The 22090-nt window shown below is 37.5% G+C and overlaps 1 protein-coding gene across 1 annotated transcript in view; it reads right to left on the bottom strand.

Annotated features, from left to right (window-relative positions):
* Positions 1-17768, bottom strand: part of CDH12 (cadherin 12) — a 519546-nt gene extending 501778 nt beyond the window's left edge. The window contains exon 1 of the mRNA XM_056485304.1: positions 17493-17768. The gene's annotated coding sequence lies outside the window, so the exon portion shown is untranslated. The remainder of the gene's footprint in view (positions 1-17492) is intronic.
* Between the last annotated feature and the right edge of the window lie 4322 nt (positions 17769-22090).

Genomic DNA, 22090 nt, shown 5'->3' on the forward strand with positions numbered 1-22090 from the left:
ACTCAATTAGCAATTTTAAACTCATCAACTAACTTATGTGCAGTCCCCATCCACACAGCCAAGTGTTCACAACTAGATTCTCCTTCCTCACCTTCCCTGTTTAGCACTGTCTTGTCCCATCCCGTTTTGCAAATATGGGAAACAACATTCATTTGTCCACCTGTTGAAATCCTCCCTAAGCCAAGAAACAACGAAACATTTACCCTACTGACACCACTTGTTAGCTACGCACTATTTGGTACAGATTTTCTTGTCTGAGAAGGCCACAGACGTCCTTGGAGCCCACCTGCTGTGCCAGTCACGGTCCCAGTGACACACCAGAGAAGCTCCTGTGTGGCTCTGCAGCCCCACTTACAGCCAGGGCTTTTACAGCAATAAGGGTTTGGCTGCTGCCTCTGTGGTCAGCACTGAAACAATCAATCCTTTTCCAAGCTGCTTGTTTTCAGCTAACATATTTCAAAGGATGCAGGCAGATGGCATCACTTGCAAAGCTATTGTTTTAGTTTTTCAAGAGACACAGCAGCACCTGGAAAGCATTCAAAAGTTCCCAACAAGCAGGATAAAACCAGAGTTGTATATTTGACAGAAATAAGTTAAATTCTTCAAAAAATAAGACAATGGGCATTTTTAAAGGTTGCAGAAATGTATGAATCTGTGTGGAAATTTCAAATGCATTCATTTTCCTTGAAATCACATTGTAAAAGTCCTCATAGCAAGTCTTGCCAAGGTCAAGGAGGAGGTGTCTGAATTAAATGGACATAATAAAAATAATTCTGCATCTTTCAAAAAGCACAGGCTTAGCCTAGACAGGTTGTCCCATTTCTTCTTTGCTAGTTGTCTAATTATTAAAGTGCCTCAATAATGAAAAAATTCATTAGGTAAGTATTTCTTGTGTAGTGAAGAAGACATTCTAATGCATAATGCTTTAATATTCATCAGAATTAAGATTCAGCTTTGCACACTAAAATTCTATCAGAACTTTTGCAGAAGTCCAGTTGCATTGATTACCTATATCCAGGAGTTCCCAGCTTGTTCCTTTAAATAATTTTCTCATCTATCAGTCCATAATATATATATATATATATCCATTGTAAACACCATTAAATATATACATATTTTCTTGTCTTTACAGAAAAAAAAAATTAGAGAGATTGGGTGCATCTTCACACCCTCAATTTCTTGGTGCAATTATGTATAGCTACAAAGTACATAAGTAAAAATAGGTATGCAATAAAATAAGAGATGTCCACTAAGGTACAAGCATGATGCAAATGAAGTTCACTACAAAAATATTCCAGCTCTATTTGTGCTACATGAAGCCTCAGGCTTCTTTCCCTGTATCTGATGCATTTGAGAACCATTGTTTGCTGCAGATGTGACCCAGCTTTCTTGGCATGAAGCAGAAGGCTCCTTAAATCTAATACAGTAGCATTACTGAACTACATTACCTCTTTCCAGGGGGAGAAAGGAAAATACACAAAGTGCAGAGAGGTAGAAATTAATGAGAAAAAAGAAATACACAAGAGAAAGAAAAAAGCAAAATAAATAAAAAAGAAAATTTAGAAGAAAAGGAAAAAAAAAGAAGACAAAAGGATAATAAGAACATCAGCAGGAGGACTAGCAGCTTGCTGAGATTTTACTTTTGTACACATACATAGAAAAAATATCCTGCACATCATGGACAAGCTCTGCCTGGAAAAGCAAGCAAAAAAGAATCTTACTGAAAAAACAAGCACACAGTTTTCTACAACTTTCAGTGATTCCTTGTCAATGACAGCCTAGTAAACTGATTATTTTTATATGCTATTTATAGAAGTAAGAACCAATGGTTGACCATACATGACTCAATCTTACTCACTGCACCTACTTAATTACTAGACACAGAATCAAAGGAAATAAAAATGACCCTGTGGCTTGTTGCTGATCCCACAGTGAGTCACAACAGCTGTTTTTGTGGGCAGCTGTTTTACAAGGAGATAAGCATTTTCAATGACTTGCTTTTAATGTAGCCAGGACCTTGAGAGTTTTTGCACTGTGAAATTCAGGATCACAGATCTTCAGACTACAGTTTCTCACTGTCTGCCTTTGGTTTTAAAGTACTTGAAATCTACACTAATAGAAGAGAAAATAAATGCAGCCAAAACTCATCCCCATGACTAGAACAAAAAGTAAAGAAGCAGTTAAAATGTGTCTTTTGTACTTATATCTTTTTTTTTTTTTTTTTTTTTTTTTAGATTTCAAGTAGGGATACTACTAACAGGCAATATTTAATCATCTCTAAAAAGCCTAAAGCTAAATTTTAGGCCAAGTAATATTGCAGAATGCAATTCATCTGAGAGTTAGGGAGACATAACTAAGGTTTGAAGCCTCTGCTTGGATCAATTCGGAACAGAAACCCAACCTGCCTCTGAAAGAGTGGGTGAATATTCCACCCTCTGTGCTACTGAGTAATTTACAATTCCTGTCCCTACCAATGATCTTTTAATTTTTATAAAAATTTAAATAACTTCCTTGGAGAGACTCAGGCTGTAAAATATGCCTGTAAAATATGACTGGAGAAGTTACTTACTTAAAATGAGACCTGAGTTAAGGCCAAGGCGAACAGGGATTTAAACTTTATTTTCTTACATCCCAAAAGTATTCCTTAACTACTAACCATTGTGCTAACTTCTCTTCTAACATCTTTCTTCCTATCTCTTTTTTCCTCTACTGGGCATACAAAACAATGGCAGTACTTCAGAAGAATTAACTTTGACTAATCAGAATTTTCCACACCTTGCACCATAGGCACCTGATGTGCTTGCCTGCACAGCCAGCAGATTCCCATATGAAAACAAATATGCCTGTTTTCATAGGCACAAGTGTATCATGGAGATACAAGAAACTTAGATATCACCATGCAAGAAAATGAGCACAAATGAGAATGTAATAAGGAAAATTTACTCTCACTTTTTATCCTACATTCTTCCTCTAATGTACACTCATTAAAACTGAGACCAGTAATGCTGGTAGTGGAAGCACATAACAGATACCACATCAAGCCCAGACTGGTAGAACAAAGCTGACTTAGGGAAAATAACCACATCTAAATGAAAGTTTTCATTCTACATTTCAGCTCCACAATGAAATTGCAAAAATGTCAGAGATGTGTTATCACCACCACTCATTTGGCCCTTCTGACATATTTTGATGTTATGTAAAGCATGCAAAATGCTTTTACACAAGCCAAAACCAAAATAAATGCATTGGTCTCACATGCAGTACTGATCCACTCTGGTACTCAGAATAATATAAATATTGCATATTGAAGAAAAATGCACTCTGCCATTTCACAAGAGAAGCATTTCATTTGCTGCAATAAATTACTAATCTGAGAGATTGTAGACAGTCATGTTTACAATATTTCAAGGTTCATCCTATTTCCTTGTTCTTTTGTGCTGTCTTGGCAGCAAGATATAATTCATTATTTCTTTTTATCAGTCTGTAATGGCAGTGTAGTAAATTAAATCTGGGGTTATTTCAGCCAATCATAAATCCTGATTAGTTGTAGTCTAATTAAGGAATAATGAATGGGGAAGTGACAAATTTCCTCTTCCTCATTTTCTTTGTAATTAGAATGCATACTGCACATCAATCAAATAATCTACCTTATTAAAAATCACAAACTTTTTTTGGAACCCACGTGTTGTTTTGTTGGCAGGAGCATTTATCAGGTTTTATGGCCAGCTGTCAAGAAATCATAAGGTACCAACATTAAGCTATTTATCTGATAAATATCCTCAAAGAAAGATAAAAAATAATCTGCCTTAGGTGTTACAAGAATGACGAAACATAGTGCAGTCTTTTCACTAAGTATAGAAGAGGATCAGGCCTTGATGCTAAAATAATTATTTAAGTTGTCAGACAACAACTAGAGCCTAATAGTTCTTCCAAGCTCTAAAATTTCTACAATTTAGTCTGTGATATCACTTGTACTTCTCCAAGTCTTGATCTGCAGTGAAGAAGCAATAGAATAAACTGAGTGCTGAATAAACTAGAGGTGAAAACCTCTATAAAGAAGATGGATAAAGACAACTTCCCACATTATAAAGTTCACAAGCAACAGATAAAATATACTTTGAGGGCTTAATCTTAAGATAGCATTAAATAAGAGAGTTAAGGAATGTTCAAAATAAGGGATTTGCTTTTTAGAAAAAAGAGGGGCCACAACACAAAACATAATTTGAGAAAAATTACCCAGTTGGAATATTTTTTGATCTTATATGACAGAGATAGTTCATATTTAGTCTTACTATTTTTTTTAATGGGACTGCTCCTACTCTCTGTATTCTCCATGCTGTCCACAGATCAACACTCTGCTTAGTGAATAAGACTGACAAGGCAGTGAAGCTTTATGTGGAAATAACACTTCTGCTTTTCAGTAAGGAGCATGAAGGAACAACTACAACACGCAATGTTTTTGGATTAAATGCTTTCAGCTTTTATGTATTTGTCCGCAGAATATTTTATTTCAATTATTTAGTTCCTTTATTTTTTTTCTCAGGAAGCAAATTCTGTTTGCAAAATTATTTCTTTAGCTACAAATCAAATTCTCAATAGAAAAAATATTTCCCTCAGGAAGGTTTTGACCAGGGCTGCTACAGCTCATCCCAAGCTGAATAAACTGACTCATTCCCAAGAATTCACAAATTAATTCTCTTTTTGTTTTCCAACATATGAAAGCTGAACCATCACATCTGTACATTTACTTAGTACTAGGTAACATTCAGACCACCATGATTTTATGATTCCACTGCTTTAATATTCCTTTTTTTTTTTTTTTTTAATAAGAATCTCATTATGTCAACATCTATTGTTGCAACTGTGTGACTTTAACAGGGGAAAAAAAATTTCAAAATAAAAAATTGTCACACAATATGGAAGCACTAGGCACGTGGACTAGATGCCTAGCTGAACCACAAAAATTAATTTACATTACATACAGCAGGTAGGCAATGCAATGAGGTAATGTGAGGTTGACTAGCCTCAGATGCTGAATAAATAAATGAGTAAATTTAATTGAAATGATACAACAGAATGATACATCAGAATGATACATCAGAAAAGCAGTATTGTTACTGAAGTAAGATCATTTATTTCTCTCTTATTCATTCCTTTTAAACCATGACAACAAGTTTTTGTTGGAACTGTTAAATTATATCTGAGGCAGAAACAAGATTTCCTATGGGATTTTAAATTACTTGGATGAGAAAGCCTAATTTTATAATTATAAATTAAGTCCATAAAAGTTTTAAAAGTCTTTTCCTCATAGAAGGAGAAGTTTGTGACAAAGAAAATTCTAGGAGAAGCTGTGAGAGGAAGATTCTTTTCCTGTCAGGTGTTCTGTCTCAGAGTAGATTTAATGAGCTTCCAATGGCAGGGGTAAGTCTACATGTCTGTGGGTATTTAGGTAAGACACAGGCAAGAGATATTTGACAGATACCAAAGCAAAGCTTTCCACTTTGCACTTGACACAAAAAGCATCATTTCTTGCTTTGCATTGCTTCTTATTGGTGGTTGGTTTCTATATAATGTTTTAACTTAAACCCTCAAAAAAATCTGAGTGCTTAGCTCCTACTTGAGAGCTAGGGTGCAACAGAAAGACATTATGGCCCTAAATTCTCTAAGGATCTTTGATTCCCATTTAAAATATCAAGACATGAAAATAAGAACTCCAATTCTACAATCTCTAAGACAAAAAAAAATAATAATAATGGTGTAAGTATGTACATATTGTCACACAGAAAATAAACAAGTTACAAATTCCCATTAAGATATTTTATAGTGGTGACATTTAAAATTCCTTCTTTCCAGGGATGGAATCCACTGGTCTTTACGAAACATAGCAACAGAACCAGGAGTTGGTTTCAGGACATGTTTCCATTGTGCTGCTTTCAATATAAAGAAAATAAGGATACTGTGATACAGCCACATTGTATTTACATATTGAAGATAAAGATAAAAATAAAAAAATTGGAAAAATCCTATGCTTTTGCATTCTACGTGGCAGCCAGCTTAATCTACAATTATCAGCATTAATGCAAACTTTGAAATCTTGAAGTGTCTTTATGTTTCCTTGCAAAAAATCACTCTGCTGTAAAATTAGTAGATAATAGTTACAACTATGGTTATGGTTTGAATGAAAATCTTTGCTTTGCTTGCAAAAAGCCCACATGTTCCTGTTTTCAGTCCATTGAGCTTGAAGGATGGGTCATTGTATTCAGATTATAAACTAAGTTTATGTTTCTTAGATATGATTAAAACACCAGTTTTTGGTTTTTTTTCAATAAATTTATCACTGGTAATGGGATCTCTGAAGGAGAGAGAATGACTTTGGATTTTGGTCTTTGGAAACAGTGATATTTTTGAATATCCTTTCAAATTTCAATAAGCCTCAAATGCTTAAGTAGGAAAACTTTGTACAGAAATAAAATTGCATGAGCTTAAGCTTCCAAATGCAGGAACACAATATTGATCCTCAAAAATCATTATACTGTGGATGCAAGGGGAGGGAAAAGGAAGAAAATCTCTCTCTATAAATGCTTCAGGCAGCTATCACAAGAGACTTTCAAGTCCTAAATTTGCTGCAACACTCAGCAAATTAAAATACATAAAACTTTTCCGAGTTCTAATGTAGTACACATTTCAAAAGCCATTTTTCACAATTTGAATGTGAGTATATACCACTAAGCAGCTGGGAAACCTAATTTAGGTTTGAAATCTGCTTACAGTTTTGAGATCCTTGGCACTATTTCTGGGGAGGTCCTTGTATAATACTTCTAAGGCAAACTAAAAATGTTATATAATGAGAGCCAAATATATTAAATATTTTAAGTGCCCATCCTTTTACCATATTCCATGCCAAACAGGTCAACACAACAATATTATTTCAATCCAAATTCTATTTCTAATGCCTGATTTGAACAACAAACTCCCTCTGTAGTATCCAAACTCTTTAGGAAATGTTTTTATGGGTGGATGAGAAAAAGTCTAATGGGTTAAAAAAAAGTTTATTTTTAAACATTTTGTCACTACTTGATGCTGTTGAATGTGGCTGTTTGCCAAACTGCAGGAGCAGAGAAACTGGGAGAAACAATGTTAACAGGTACTTTCAAGTTAGATTTTTCTCACTATCAGTGGCTTTCCTTAGAAAAATAACTTTTAGCTGAGTGAAATTATTATATCTCCTTAGTGACAGAAAGTGCTAGAGAATCTTTAAATTCAGCTAAAAGAAAATTAATTTGAAGAACACCACTATTTCTTATGGCAATTTCTTCTGCATCTAGGTTGCACGTGCAATTGGTAGGAAAAAAAAAAAAAATTAATCTTTTAAATTTCCATAAGTCTTATATCTTTGCATTAAAAAATAAGGAAACTATCCCTTTACCCATTCATGTTTTAGCTGTCTATATATTAACTAGGAGTGGTTTATTTCTAGGAGAGTTCAGAGCTAGTGAGGTTTATGACAGTTTTATTGGAAGCATTTATCAAGATTTAGTGTTTGTCAGCAGCTGAACCAGTGAGCAGCTTGATGGTCATTCAGCATAAACACAGTGGTAGGGTGACAAAACCCAGATTGTCCCCAAAAATGAGAAGCAAAAATAAACATTTAGAGTATTATACAAACATTTACAATCACAGCCAAAATATCTTCTCATCCCATCACTTTAGACTGTTTTGAATTGCTACGCCTAAGTGACAACAATTCTTCAGTGTAAATGACAACGTGGCAACACTGGGAGAAGAAATTTTGTTGCTACTCGCAGTGTATTCACAACTAGAAAACATATCCTTTTTTTCACTTCTCAGTGTGGCTATCAGCCTGAGTCTCTCCTGTGGGTAACCACAGGAGGATATAGTACTGATGTTTTCTTCCTGTTGGCAATTGCTCCATCTTCATGTTAGAAGCTCAAACTGTGAGAGGGTAGAGGGGAGAAAGTCACAAGGCACTTGACTTGTAAATAATCTGTCACAGCAGGTCGGGGCCAGCTAACTTTCCTCACCAAAATGAAGAAAAAAGAAAGAAGCAAAAGACAGGGAGAGACAGATCTGATTTCTGCAAATGTCCAGCCCGTCTGCTCAGCCAGATGGCCAATTGAATCACAAGAGGAAGGTGTCACAGAGAAGCCTGAGACTTCCCTGCCTTATCAGGCTCTAGCCAAAAATAATAATTCAACAGCATCCAGCAGAACCCTCAAGGCTTTGTGTACTAGCACACTGAGCTTTCCTGTAATCACTGTGATATCTTCAGGAACAAAGGGTGGCATGAATCATTATTTGGATGTGATAACATGACCCATACAAACATTAGGGGATAATGGGCAAGTCTGCACTCTGCAAATCGAATCACACCATGATCCATCATTAACCTAAGTGAGCTATTGCTTTATTGAAGTAGCCCTGTAAATGAATAGGTCACAGTCTATTTAAAAGCTGAGAGATTTGTTAATGCTCCAAGGTCTTATATTCTATTAGAGCATACAGCCCAAGTACAACCAAGATTCTAAGTGTGTTTTCAAAGGATAGCTAGCAATGAAGATAAAACCTAACATTTAGACTTGAATAATTTTAAAGTGCTCTATTAAAACAGTTATTTGCACAAATATAGGTATTTTTATGTGTCTCAATTTTAGTTTTGTCTTAAAGAAGAAAGAACATAATCAATAATTTTGGGGCATTTTTTGTTTGTTTTGGGTTTTGTTTTTTTTTTTGTTCCTCACACACTTTCATAGTACAAGGAGTAAAGACTTTGGAACTGCAGTTGTTCTGAATAAGCACTACACGACAAATTAACATTGTCCTTCAGAAAAGAGCTTCAGAATTCAGAATTAAGCCAATTAATTGCTACTTTAGAAACTCTGGATTTTGCATAGACATAAGTCCAGGTGTTAATACCAGTTCTTCACTGTTCAGTTTTGATAACAGGACTGAGCTTCAAACCCAGTTAAGACAAATCTCCTACGACCCTCCTTTTCTTCAGTTATGGATGCAACAAGGAAATATGGACATCCTCTGAGAGTACTGAATCATAAATTAAGATGGAATTATTTTCCCCCTAAATACTACTGAAATCAAGTTTAAATCACAAATTATATATCTCTTTGCAAAAAAAAAAAATTATAATCTTATAGCAATTCTTTGAAATAAGAGAAGGAAATAAATGAGTCTTTTAATCAAATTACTACACACTATTAAACCATTTTTGCCTGAAAAAGGTGGGAATGGGCTTCACAGTTGGGAAGAAGAGATCATCTCCAATAACTGCATAGATAGGTTGGGAGAAGCATATGCCAAAGAACTTGATAAATAGTGAGAAACTGGTAATCCCTTGAAAACACTTCTATTTCCTTCTAGGAAGGACAGATTATTAGCTTCCACTTTGTTCACTTTTACCCTGAAAAATTCAAAAATATCTGTGACCATTTACTATATGACTCTGTTAAACAGCTGTTCTGAGAATATGTAAGGTGTTTTAAGGGACTGTGTGTTGTAGCATTTTTTGTGAATTCTAGGGAATCCACATAGAAAAATTTCAGTTACATTTCTAAAGGTTTACCAGAATAAATTACTATCTATTGCTGTACACTGTTGTTTACTGTCATTTTGCTAAATTCTTTGTTGGGACATATTTTTCTTTTAATAGTCTCAAATTATATACTCATTACCTGCATACTTCCTCAAGACCCTCTGACACTTTCCCCTGATGGACTGAAATTCACTGGGGCACACTGCTTTTTCTGACAGGAGTCAAATATAAGGTATGCATTTTTTTCCCTTTGGTTGCAGCTTCAAGAAGGACAGTCATACTCATGTTTAAGCAATTCAGTTCACACTACAGCTGTGGGGAAAACCTGCCAGTGAAACACCTTTCCTGTGCTTAATACTGAAGTCCCCATGAGCCACACAAAACCTTTCCAGATTGTTAGATGATTGTGTAAGCTGCTGTATCAAACCCTCCTCTAACTTTGAAGGCTGACTTGCTCTTTTATTTCTGGAATCTCCCTGATGATACCTATGATAGTCTCTAAAATATAAACATCATATCAACTTTTATAGGTAGAAGATTTTTACCTTTAAACTGTTTGGATTGTATGTGGGCCACTGATGAGTTCTTGATTTCTATTTGATCTAGTAATTGAATAAAAATGCATTCTTTCAGTGTAAAAGGGCAACTAATAAATTAGAGAAGAATGCATACAAATCAACACAACTGCTTACGACAAGCATTATGAATACAGGACAAAAAAAGCTGCAACCTATTCTTTGATCATCTCTCTCTCTGTCATAGCCAAATAAGTGACACTGACACCTAATTCATTTCTTTTGAGTTGCACACTGTAGAAATAATATTTGCATTGTCCTGAAAAGTTCATTCTTGTCTCCTGACTTATATAGATGAGCTTTTGGAATCCAACATTAGCAACATTTTGCTGTATTTTTTTTCTCCTTTCTTTTATACTGGTATTTGCTTATAGCTAGAATTAGTCTCTGCTCCTATCACTGAGATACTATGCTATCAAAAGAAAGAGAGAATGAACACCAGTATTTTACAGAAATATAGAGTGGTTAAGATTGGAAGGGACCTTAAAGATTATCTAGATCCAAAACCCCTGCAATGGGCAGGGATGTGCCCCTGATAAGATTGCTCAAAGTCCCATCCAACCTGACCTTGAGCACCTTTAAGGATGGGGCACCCACAATATCTCCGGACAATCTGTGCCAGTGCCTCACTATTCTTAAAGATAAAAAATTTCTTGTAATTGAAATCTTCTTTTAGTTTAAAAACATTCCTCCTTTCCCTATCAATATCTGCCCATAATAACACCCACTGTCCCTCTTTGTATAAGCCCCCTTGAAGTACAGAAAAGCCACTAAAGGTCTACATTGAGTCTTCTCCAGGCTGAGCAACCCCAACTCTCAGCCTGTCTGCATAGGAGAGATGCTCCAGCTCTCTGATCATCTTGGTGGCCCTCCTCTGGACCCACTCCAACAGGTCTACATGTTTTCTGTGCTAGGACTCCAGAGCTGCACACAGTACTCAAAAGGGGTCTCACAAGAACAGAGAGGGACAACCACCCCTTCTGATGCAGCCCATGAAGTATTTGGCCTTCTGGGCTGCAAGCACACACCTGGTGAGATTTTCACTTACCAATAGCCCGAGTCCTTCTCACAGGGCTGCTTTCAATGAGTTCTCCTCTCAATCTGTGCTCATGTTTGGGATTGCCTTGACCCTGGAGCAGCACCATGCACTTGGACTTGTTGAACCACATGAGGTTTTAATGGGCTCACTTCTTGAGATTGCCTGGATGGCATCCTGTCCTTCGGGGTCACTCAGCTGGGGGCCACCTGCCAACTCGCTAATGGTGCACTTGATTCCACTGCTTATGTCACAGATAGAGATATTAAAGAGCACTGGTTTCACTTTCAGGGCTTCCCTAAGCCATATTAACAGCAGCTCCCAAAAGAAGCCCTACCAGCATGAATGTAATAAGCAGGGCACCACATAGATGGCCAAAGGCTTGCTGTTTGCCAGTCACAGAACAGACAAGAGGGAGTCTCCAGCCAAGGTTAAGCCAGATTAATTCCTGCTCTGTGCTCATACAGAGGCTAGAGAATCAACCTAGCCAAAAATCTAGCTTCAAAGCAAATTTCTACAGGAATAAATAATTACTATTGGAATACAACATGAAAGATTTTGATGAATGAAGACTGTCATGCTTGTTCATTGAGCTGTCTCTTCAGTGAATCATGCAGCTTTATTTCTCTGACAAAGACCAGAACCAGGGCTATTTCCATCAATGACAGCAAAGTTGATCATTAACACATTATCCATGAGACTCATTTTGTTATTTGAAGTGTTTTCCTGTGGCTGAAGTAATTTTCAAGGTTCATCTCTAATTCCTTAAAAGTCACACTGTTTTTCATGCTGTTGTCAGAGTTTTCAGTGGTTTATAAGAAAGACATAATGTACAGAACAGAACTGAAAAAAGAGACTGCTTCTGGGAGTGAAGGCTTTGCACAGTCTACCACCTCTGACTCTGCTACTAGAGGACAGATGTTTGGGAAAAAAAAAAGAAATCTGTCATTTGGTAACTGACAGTGGGAATTAAAAGACAGTAAGTGCAACAGGAGTGTGTACATTGAAGCAGTGGTCAGGACATCTCAAAATTCAGTTTATAACTAAATTTTATAGCAGATATTAAGAATGCATGCAGCAAGACAAAGCCAAGAACAAATACACAGCTAAGAAAAAGAAGCAAAGTATTTGTTACAAGATTTCAAAAAGGAGGTAGTTATAACAAGCTATGGCAAGTTCACTTGATCTGGCAGGGAAATGCAATCCCTTTCTGGAGTTTAGCAAAGTAGCAATTTCAGAATACATCACAATTAGTTTCACTGAATAGAAGAAAACAAATCAGCCAGGTAAACCAATAAAGAACAATGAAATTAGGAAAGAGGATCTTTTAAACCAAAGAGGCCAAAATAATATGTCTTAACCCTGTTTTATTCAATAGCAATGTAAGTTTTTCAGTGATGAGAGGTCATTAATATCTTGTACTACGTCTCAGGGAAGAATACTTTATTTACCAGACACCTTCTTAGAACCATACTGTCATATAAGGGAATTCTCTCTTAATATTAGGCAGACTCTTAAGTGGCATCCTAAAAAGAGAGACAGACTTAACCATCTTTCTGAAATTTAGGTCTCTGAGCAGCAAATTGTATTAATGAGGGATGACAGAATCAGTACCCTTTTGCCCTAATTTTTCCTTTCAGAAGTAAGCACACTGTCGCCTTTACTCTGTGAAATCTGATAGTACCACAATACAAAATAACACATGTGGAAACATACCCCAACTATGACATAACGACTTGTAAGTATCACACAGCTCCTAAAGGCCAGTAGGAGTGAACACTGAGAGAAACCAATGTACCACAGCAGACCATAGACCTCCCTCCACATCAAGGACTTTTAGAAAAGTGAAATCAGAGCTGAAAAGAGGTGCCATCTCTTATAATAGACATTATATTCCAGTTCCTTTACTGAATCATCAAGTATCTAAGAAAAAGCAAAGACCACATGATATTTTTCATAATTTTTCAGTTTTGTTCTTTTTTTGTTCTGTGTTTCTCTCCTGTGCTTTTTTATTAGGAGTCTTTAATACACAGTTTCAAATACATAAGCTGTCAGAAATTATTGACAATGTGGAAATAAGATTAAAATATGGTTGTTCCTCTCAGCAACACACTGGAAAAGAAATCAGTATATCTTACTGTTTAAAACAATTCACACTAAAATTGAACTATGTTTCTTTTCCAGCTTTTAAAAAAATGTTGAATAACTCCAGTAGAACTGTCATCAATTTGCTTACATTTGACTTTGTACTTATAGTTTATGATGAAATTGTTAAAGTTGACAGAGATGTCTAAAATCATTGAGTCTAACCACTAACATAGTTCTGCCAAGCTCACTACCAAACCATGTTGGAATGTGACACATCCACATGCCTTTTGAACTCATCCAGGGATGACCATTCCACCACTTCCTTAGGCAGCCCATCCCAAAGTCTGACCATGCTTGCAGTGAAGAAACTTTCCCTAGTACCCAATCTGAATCTCCCCTGGTGCAGCTAGAGGCTGCTTCCTTTGTTCTGTCACTTGTTGACTGGGGGAAGAGACCAACCCCACCTGGCCACAACCTCCTTTCAGGCAGATGTGGAGAGTGATAAACCTCCTTTTCTCCAGGTTGAACAACCTCTGCTCCCTCAGATGCTCCTCATAAAACTTGTGCTGCCGACCCTTCAGCAGCTTCATTGCCCTTTTCTGGACATGCATATAGCTCAGTAAGTACACACACACATATCACTGTTTGTCAATATTAAGAAAAATATTCTGAAAACAGTTCGGTATTCTTAAAAGAAGGAGAGATTCTCAACAGCAATACATATATGCAATGATTGTTCAAAGCCTTGTGACTGTGAATGGGACAACTGCTGCAACTTAATCAAAATGCCAGCTGTCATCACAAAATTATTTCACACAGTACTCAGTATGATACTCTATTAAATAATAATGTATTAATAATAATAAATAATGTTGTCTGTTAATGAAGTATAAGCAAGAGAGGCAAAGGTTTTAGTAAACTATGACTATTTTTTATTAAAAGTGGTATATGTTGTTAGAATCAGAAGTAGATGACAAAAATAGAACTTTTAAAACAAATATATCCAAACTTGAAATACATTATTTTTCTTTGTTGTCTCAGACAATTTTATTGCAGCTAGAAAATAATGTGTAATGAACGCATGTACTTTCTCATAATCTTTAAAAGCATAAGGATATGTAAAAGCAACACATTCCAGAGCAAAAGGTATGAGATCCCTCTGGGCAGACACTGTTGTGAAGAAATATAAGTGCAGAAATTCCCTTTAGATGGCTTTCTCAAGAAAGTTGGTCTTTATGATGTTATGCCTAATGAGAAAACTGTACTCCAAATAATCTTTGTTGTTATAAGTTAAGACTCGGTCATTGCACAGGACATGACGAGAGTTTTACCAGTTTTACAGCAGGGCACAGGGTAAGGACAGCCCTGCTCCCTTCCAATGAGAAGGTGTTTTAATGTGTTTCAGTGGCTGTCTTGTGCTGCCAGCACCAGGCTCTGTGCCCACCCCAAGCCCCTGTGCCTCATTACTTGAGGGCAGCACAATGTTCCACCCTGACTTTATCTGCTCGGTTTTACTCTAAGACTTCACATTCCATGTCCACACCAGAATAGTTTAGGAAAGTTAACATGGGACTAGCAGATCCTCTGAACATATTAAAGACAATTTACCTGAGCTGTGGGTGATCATAAGAATATTGGAAAAATCTGATAATGATGCTTGCACAGTTACATGTAAGTTTGCTCTAATTCTGTGATAACTGCTTAAATACTTAAGCACAACTTTGTAACCTTTTATGAAAGGTTTATACCCAAACATTTAAGATACTGTGGTAGTAGCAACCAGAGAAAGACAAAAACATCATGATATTTTCCTATTACACAGGTATCAATGATTTCTAAAATATTCTCTTCTACAAATATATTTAAAATAATTTGGATACTGAAAAAACTATCAGTCTAAGGAAAATAATTTAGGAATTTGCTAACCTATAAAATTCTGTAATCATTTCAAACACTACTATTGAACTAATGGGTTATTTAAGGTTGAAGAAAATAAAATAAACATTTGTTTTCCTTCTGAATACTGATTACAAGTCACGTTTTTCTTCAAAAGAACAAAACTCCAACTGATGGGTATGAAATGAGAAACTGCATATAGGGAGACAACTGCAGCCCTTATATTTGTTATTCTGTTATCTATTCTCTACTGCATGTCATTGCAACTGAAACGTTATTTCTTCTAATATATTTGGAAGAAAAAAATTACACAGTATCAAACACTTTGAGGGAATTCAGTCTACCTATTATGAATGCAAATTGTGGGAGATCCCTCCAGCACAGTGGATAAAAATTACCACAGACCTGACATTCGCAACAGCTGGGAGGTAAGGGGTCAGGAGGGGCATAAATTAATAGAAATAAAGCAAACTTGAGGATGAATGTCATCTATGGGATAGATGCAAGACAGACAAAATAAATTTGCTTGCAAAACACTCTTTTCAAAACAAAGTACTCTGTTTATTGCTTCCCCAAAGGAGAATTTGTTCCCCCTACCATCTTCCACAGGGGCCTCAATCTCTAAGAAGAGCTACATCAGGTAACTAGTTTGATTAGTATGTTGGAAGACTTTGGTCTGCATGCTGATATTTTCTGGAGCACTCAAATCAGTTTATCAGTTAACTGCTCATGACTTCTGCAATGTAACCATCAGCTTTCAGATCTGGGAAAATATTTTGTAAGAATCGTTGGAACCTCTTGAAAACACACTGTGATCAGTGAAAGGTTTAACATGTTCAGAAAACTGAAATAAAAATGTCCTGACACATTTGTTAATTTCATAAAAGCATGGTTTCATGGAAATATATTAAACTGATTTACTTTGAATCTGAAATGCAATCACATACACAGAAAAAGATGCATTATAATAAGACCTACTTAGTATTCTTGAATTGTTCGTTTTTTGCTATTTATATTTGAATATAGAGAAAGAAATACCAGAAACCTCAACCGTTCATTGATGCTATCCAGCATCCTATTTAGCTCTGTACAAATATTTGCAGACACAGAAAAAAACCCAGTTAACCATGACTCAATAAACACAGAAATTTGCAAAGTCCATCACCAGTACCACACCATAGCACGCTTTGAAATGGGTATTTAGAAGGCAAGACACATGTATCCTCCTTACTCTAGACTAAATATTAAGAATTGAAATACCAAAATCACAAAGCAATTCACATCAAAAATTACATGAAATACTCGAGGTAAGCAAGTACATTCACACATTGCTGTCATAGGCACACATGCAGCATGATTTGTAATTCAGAGCAAAACCCACTATTAAAGCGTTTGTATAAAGATTGTGCGTGCCATACTGTTCATCACATGGCTAATTAGTAGAAGATCGGTTTGAAACATTATAATGATAAATCATGGCTCACATTTGAAAATCTTGTGTCAGGGCTAAATTTTGTTTGTCACCATGAAATTTGTTCTGCAGTGCCTTTTTTATTGTTTGTTTGTTTTAAGGGAGAAGGCTGCTCAGGTGTTTTCAAAGTTGTTTCAAGTCGAATTCACATTCCTTACCTTCCTGCCTTTAATTGAACCTTATTACTTTAAACACCAATGCTGCAGAAATCCACCCGCACCCCCGTATTCACACACACACACAAAGTACTGAGAGCTTAAAATAAAGAAAATAAATTAAAAATAAGGGAAAAAAAAAAAAAAAAAAAAAAAAAAGGACATAAAAATGACAAATACATTTCCAGTCCCACGAGTTTCGCACCACCTCTCAGCTGTTTTCCCTGTTAGCTGAGTGCCCGGTTCGGCACGCTGTATTCTCCCTGTGTCAGCCCTGGTGCCAGCAGCCACCCAGCCCAGCCGGAGCGGCGGCACCCGCACCTCGGTGCCACCAGGCACCTGCGTCCCCGGCGCTGCCCGACCCGGCGGCGGCTGCCCGCCTGCGGAGCGGGAGGGAAGGGAAGGGAAGGGAAGGGGAAGGGGAAGGGGAAGGGGAAGGCGCCGCTCCTGCCTCCCCTCCGCTGCTCCCGCTCCCTCTGGGCACTGCGGGCTCGCGCACTTTGTTCGGAACTTAAGGAAGTTTTGCGGCTCAGAGCGGGATGAGCAGGAGCGGAGCCCGCCGGACCCGGATTCCCGTCCTGTCCCCGCCGCCGGGAGCGGGCAGCGCCCCTCCGTGCCCCGGTCCGGGGCTCCGCACCGCAGCCCCGGTCACCGCCGTGCCACCCCGGCCTCTCCGCCTCCCCCTTCCCGGGAAAAGCCGCCTTACCTGCTGCATGGGGCTGCGGCAGCACCCGGCAGAGCAGCGGCAGCGACCACAGCGGCGGCACCCCGCTCGCACAGCGCTGGAGCGGCGAGCTGCCCTTCCCCGGGCTCCCCTTCTCTCACTGAGGATGTCGCGGCAGCAAAGGCAGGTAGAAGCCACTTTCTTACTGGAAGAGGCTGGTTCCCTTCTCAGAATACGACTGAATCGCTCTCTGAGGCTCCCTACACATTTACCCTTCAGATCAATACTGCACTTCAGCAGCAGCCTGAGCTCAGCTGCAGCTGATAGAGAGCAGCCAATTGGTATGGAGGATTCCCTTTCCCTAACCCCCTCCCACAAAAATACACCGTCTGCATCTGAAATTTTGCGAGTTGTGAAAAGTAGTTTTAACCCTTTGCTTGAAAACTACCCTGTGCTTTTGGAGCTCCGGGTAATCTCTTTTCTTTTTTTTTCTTTTTTTTTTTTTTTTTTATAATTTTTGCATTAAAAATAAAAGCTCTGACTGTCCAAACTATTCGCACCTGGAAGCTTTGAGCTGGGTAACATTCAGTGAGAAAACTAAAATACTCGACCTGCTAATCAACTGACTGACTGGGAGGATGAGGTTATTGCAATCTAATAGATATAGTCCATGACAAAAAAAAAAAACAAAAAAAAACCAACCCAAACAAAAAACCCCAACCCCACCCCCCTAAAAAGAACCCCAAACCCCCCCCACATAACAAAACAAAACACACACAAAAAAGCTGCCTCCCTCCAAAAAAAAAGCAAAAAAAAACTGGTCTCCAATCTACCATCCAGACATCATCCTCTTTTTTTTTTTCCCCCACTTCCCCTATTTCTGACCAAAAATATGACTGTACTTCAATCCAATAAGAAAAAAGAATTTCAATAGTGGCATATATAGTCACAGTACTATACCTAGAGAAGACAGATTTTTATTTTGGCCATTCCTGGATTTTATTTAGTGGATATGACTTCACCATTTCATCAAGGACATTGAATGCTTTACATTTCAAAAAACTGACTTTACTTGTAGAGCCTTTTAACTTTATTTCTAGACCCTCATAGTAAATACACCACCTTCTTGTTTGTTTCTTGGTGTTTATGTGAAAGCAAGAACTGTTTTAAAACAGGTTAAGCCTGAGAGCTTGCTGTTCTGACTTAAAGGCATGCTACATGAATTACTGCAAAAATAGAACATTTTAAAAGGACTTAAATTTTCAATGAAACAAACCTTGCTAAAATACACAGATAAGTGAGCCATGAAACATTAGCACTTCCCCTTCCCTGTGGATAATACAATCTTTTCAGTGTTTCAATATTCTGAAGTTTGTACTTGCAAAGAAGATAGCCTGCCAAGTAAAAACACACCTGGGCTTCCCTCAATTTAATTGAAAAAATGCAGTGCTATATATAACATAATATTCATTTGACAGAGTCGGGCAAATAAATTTTGCAGATACATGCATGGATTTTAATGTGGCAGGCAGCAACTTCATTAATTTTAGTTAAATAGGGAAACAGGCCTAACTATTGGGGAAATACAAGGCAGCTATCACCTCTGAAGTAAGGCCTTCCTCAGTGGAAACAAAGAACACTTCCTGCATTACAGACATAATTCAGGATGGTTTGGCTTCTGGCTCATGGGCCATTTGCAGCCTGTTAGGATAAATTGAATGGCCTCTAGGCTCAGTTTCTGCAGCCCTCTTCCCCAAGAGTAACTTGTGGAAGAGAGTAGGGTGTGCTGAGCTGTTCTGGTAGTGGCTGCTTTGACCTCCCTGACTTTCAGAGAATTGCTTCCCCAATGTAATGCCAGTTCTGAGCATTGTACCTGCAAAAGAAAAATACACCTGATCCATAGCTTATCACTGGAGGAGCCTTAAAAAGTCTTTATCAGTCTGCTCAGTGCACTTCTCAGATCAAGTCAGAGAACATTACGTAGAGAGTTGAAGGTAGGCAGAATATGTGCTGAAGAAATAAAAAGTATGCAGTATATCTGAGGCACACCGACATCATGAAGTTCAGAAGCACTAGAGACATTGCTAAATTGATCATATTGTACATCTCTATATGTACACACATATATGCACAACTGCCTATATTGTGGAAAAGACCTCATACCACAGTCCAGTTGCAGAAGGTTGGTGAACTTTCTATCAAGACAGAAAGTCATAAAACCACAGATGTTAGGCTAAGCTAGGACAAATTAAGATTCTCGGTCTTTGTCCATGCCTCACACTATTTTACAATTAAAATCAAACTGCATGTAGCTGTGATACTTGCTATAACCAAATTCCTAGTGATAGGGAAGATGTGTGCTAATGTCTTCACAAACAATTCTATGGGTGAAGGGATGGGTGTTAACATCTCTGAAATGGATGTCAATGTCTCTGCTGACTTCAAGCAGCAGGTTTGTTGCAGAGCCCGGACAGCTTGAGACAGACAAGCCTGAACTTCTGAACTCTGGGGTAAAATAGTAGGTTCAAGGGGGGATATGTGATAGGCAGTTCAGGAAGGCTGTACCTTGCTAGTACCTCTACTGATGGGGGAAGGAACAGGGCAACATGCAGCCGAGAGTTTAGGATAAATGGAGTCTGTGCCCTTAGAAACTGAGACAGAGAACCCCACGGGCGTGTGCCCCTGTGTGTCCTTGTATACTACTGGGAACCAGGGGAAAAGTAGCCTTGAGGCCTCTTTTCCCTGGTTCCCAGCAGTATCCCATGACACCAGTGGATCTCCCTTTATTCGAATAAAGTTGCAGGACTCCTCTGTCTCCTTTCTGGACACCGGTTTTTCATTATGAGGTTTTCTGTACACTAGATAACATGGGGGAAAAAAAGGCATTTCTCTTCCCAGAGTTAATAGATTGGGGCTATCATGTAGAAAAAGGAGCATGACAAAATTAAAACCTTCTCCTCTCAGTGAGCACCAAGCCCAAGATGAAAGATTCTAATATTGACAGTATCTAAATTGTCTCCACAGCTGGTCAGCCCTCACAGTCCTGCAGCAATCCTGTCCTGTAGCTCTCTCTCATCCCTTAGAGGCATGATGTGTACTCAGAACTAATACATGAGCTGTTCCTCAAAGTCCTGCTTCCTCAAAACAGTCAGTTACTGTGTTGTATGTGAAAATGCTGGTAGTTAACAAAAAAATAAAAAAAAAGACAAACACCACAAAAAAACTCATGCCCTAAGATCTGTTTGTATAGATAATCAAAGCCACTCGGTTCTCGTCTTGCTTGGAGTCCTGTCTTTGTTGTGTGAAAAGCTGTGGGTGTCATGACATTAAAATAATTCCTAGGAATTTAAAAAAATGAAATAATTTCTTCTTTATCCATCACATGAACAAGCCATGAAAGTGTCCTCCAAGCATAGCAGTTTAAATGTGTAGTGACTAGAAAAGAGTTGGAGATGTTCCATATTTTAAATATAGAAGATCATCAGAAAGTGTAATTTTCATCTTTGTCAATCCTATTAACTGATGACAAGGAAAATGTTATTGCACTTCCTTGAGTGATAACAGAGCCGGCTGTAAAAAGTTCATTCACTCTAGTTATTCCCTTATAATGGAGTATACCAATAATAAAGCTCATACTAGCTAGCTGCAAAACTATGACAACACTTAAAAGCCTACTTTAAATTATCTTTATTTCAGCTTTACAGTTTGATTTAAAGTTTGACAATTGAAAGTTCAAAACAAACCCTAGAAAAAAGACTAGTATAATTTACAAAGGAGTATACAAGTCCTTGCAAAGCCATGAAACTGAATTGCTAATTTTAGCCTCTAATTTTGCTATCTGTCATAAAGAAGTATGTGTGTGTTTTAAAATTCCATTTGTTTTTTAAAATGTTTTTTTTTAGAAAACACTGAAGCATGAATAGCTCATTTCTTTGTGTCACTCTAAAGAGGAGATAGGACTACTTATTTATGAGAGAATACTCATTAAAGTGGAAAATGTATGTAGCATGGAAGAAAATGCATCCAGAGGAACTGGAATTCCTCCTTTTTTGAAAAAATCCTTGCATGCTAGTAGAAGTAAACATGATTGAATTTTGCCCCTGTATCCCTACAAATTCTTCTAATACTGGTCCAGATAACTCAAGTTTCTTTTTTGTCTTGCTACTCCTAGAATTTTTCAAAGATTCCTGCTAAGAAAATGCAGGCTGGATGAATACCCTTTACAGAATCTAAAGGATTTCCCACGGCAGCCAAAACAAAGTCTGAGATTTTTAGCCTTGTAGCATTATGGAAACACATTTATAAGGATAACTGAATTTATTTATGTAGCTACTTATTCACCTGACTTGTGCATGGTAGAATTCAAGGTTTAGCCATTTCTGTGGAGAATTTGTTCATCTACACATACAAAACTAGGATTAAAACCCCACATGCTGCACAACATAGGTAAAAGGGATCTGAGATTTCATTTGTGAACTTTTAAAATTGATAAATATTTGCATGTATATGTAAGATTAGGCAAGCAGTCTTTGCCTGAGAATTTCTTTTTGTTGGGCAACCTTATTCTAGACAAAATTCAAAGAGAAAGCTTAATTTTATAGGTACACTTACGAGGAATCCATGGCATCTTCTATAATTTC

The sequence above is a fragment of the Oenanthe melanoleuca genome, chromosome 2 (genome assembly GCF_029582105.1).
Source record: "Oenanthe melanoleuca isolate GR-GAL-2019-014 chromosome 2, OMel1.0, whole genome shotgun sequence".
NCBI lineage: Eukaryota > Metazoa > Chordata > Aves > Passeriformes > Muscicapidae > Oenanthe > Oenanthe melanoleuca.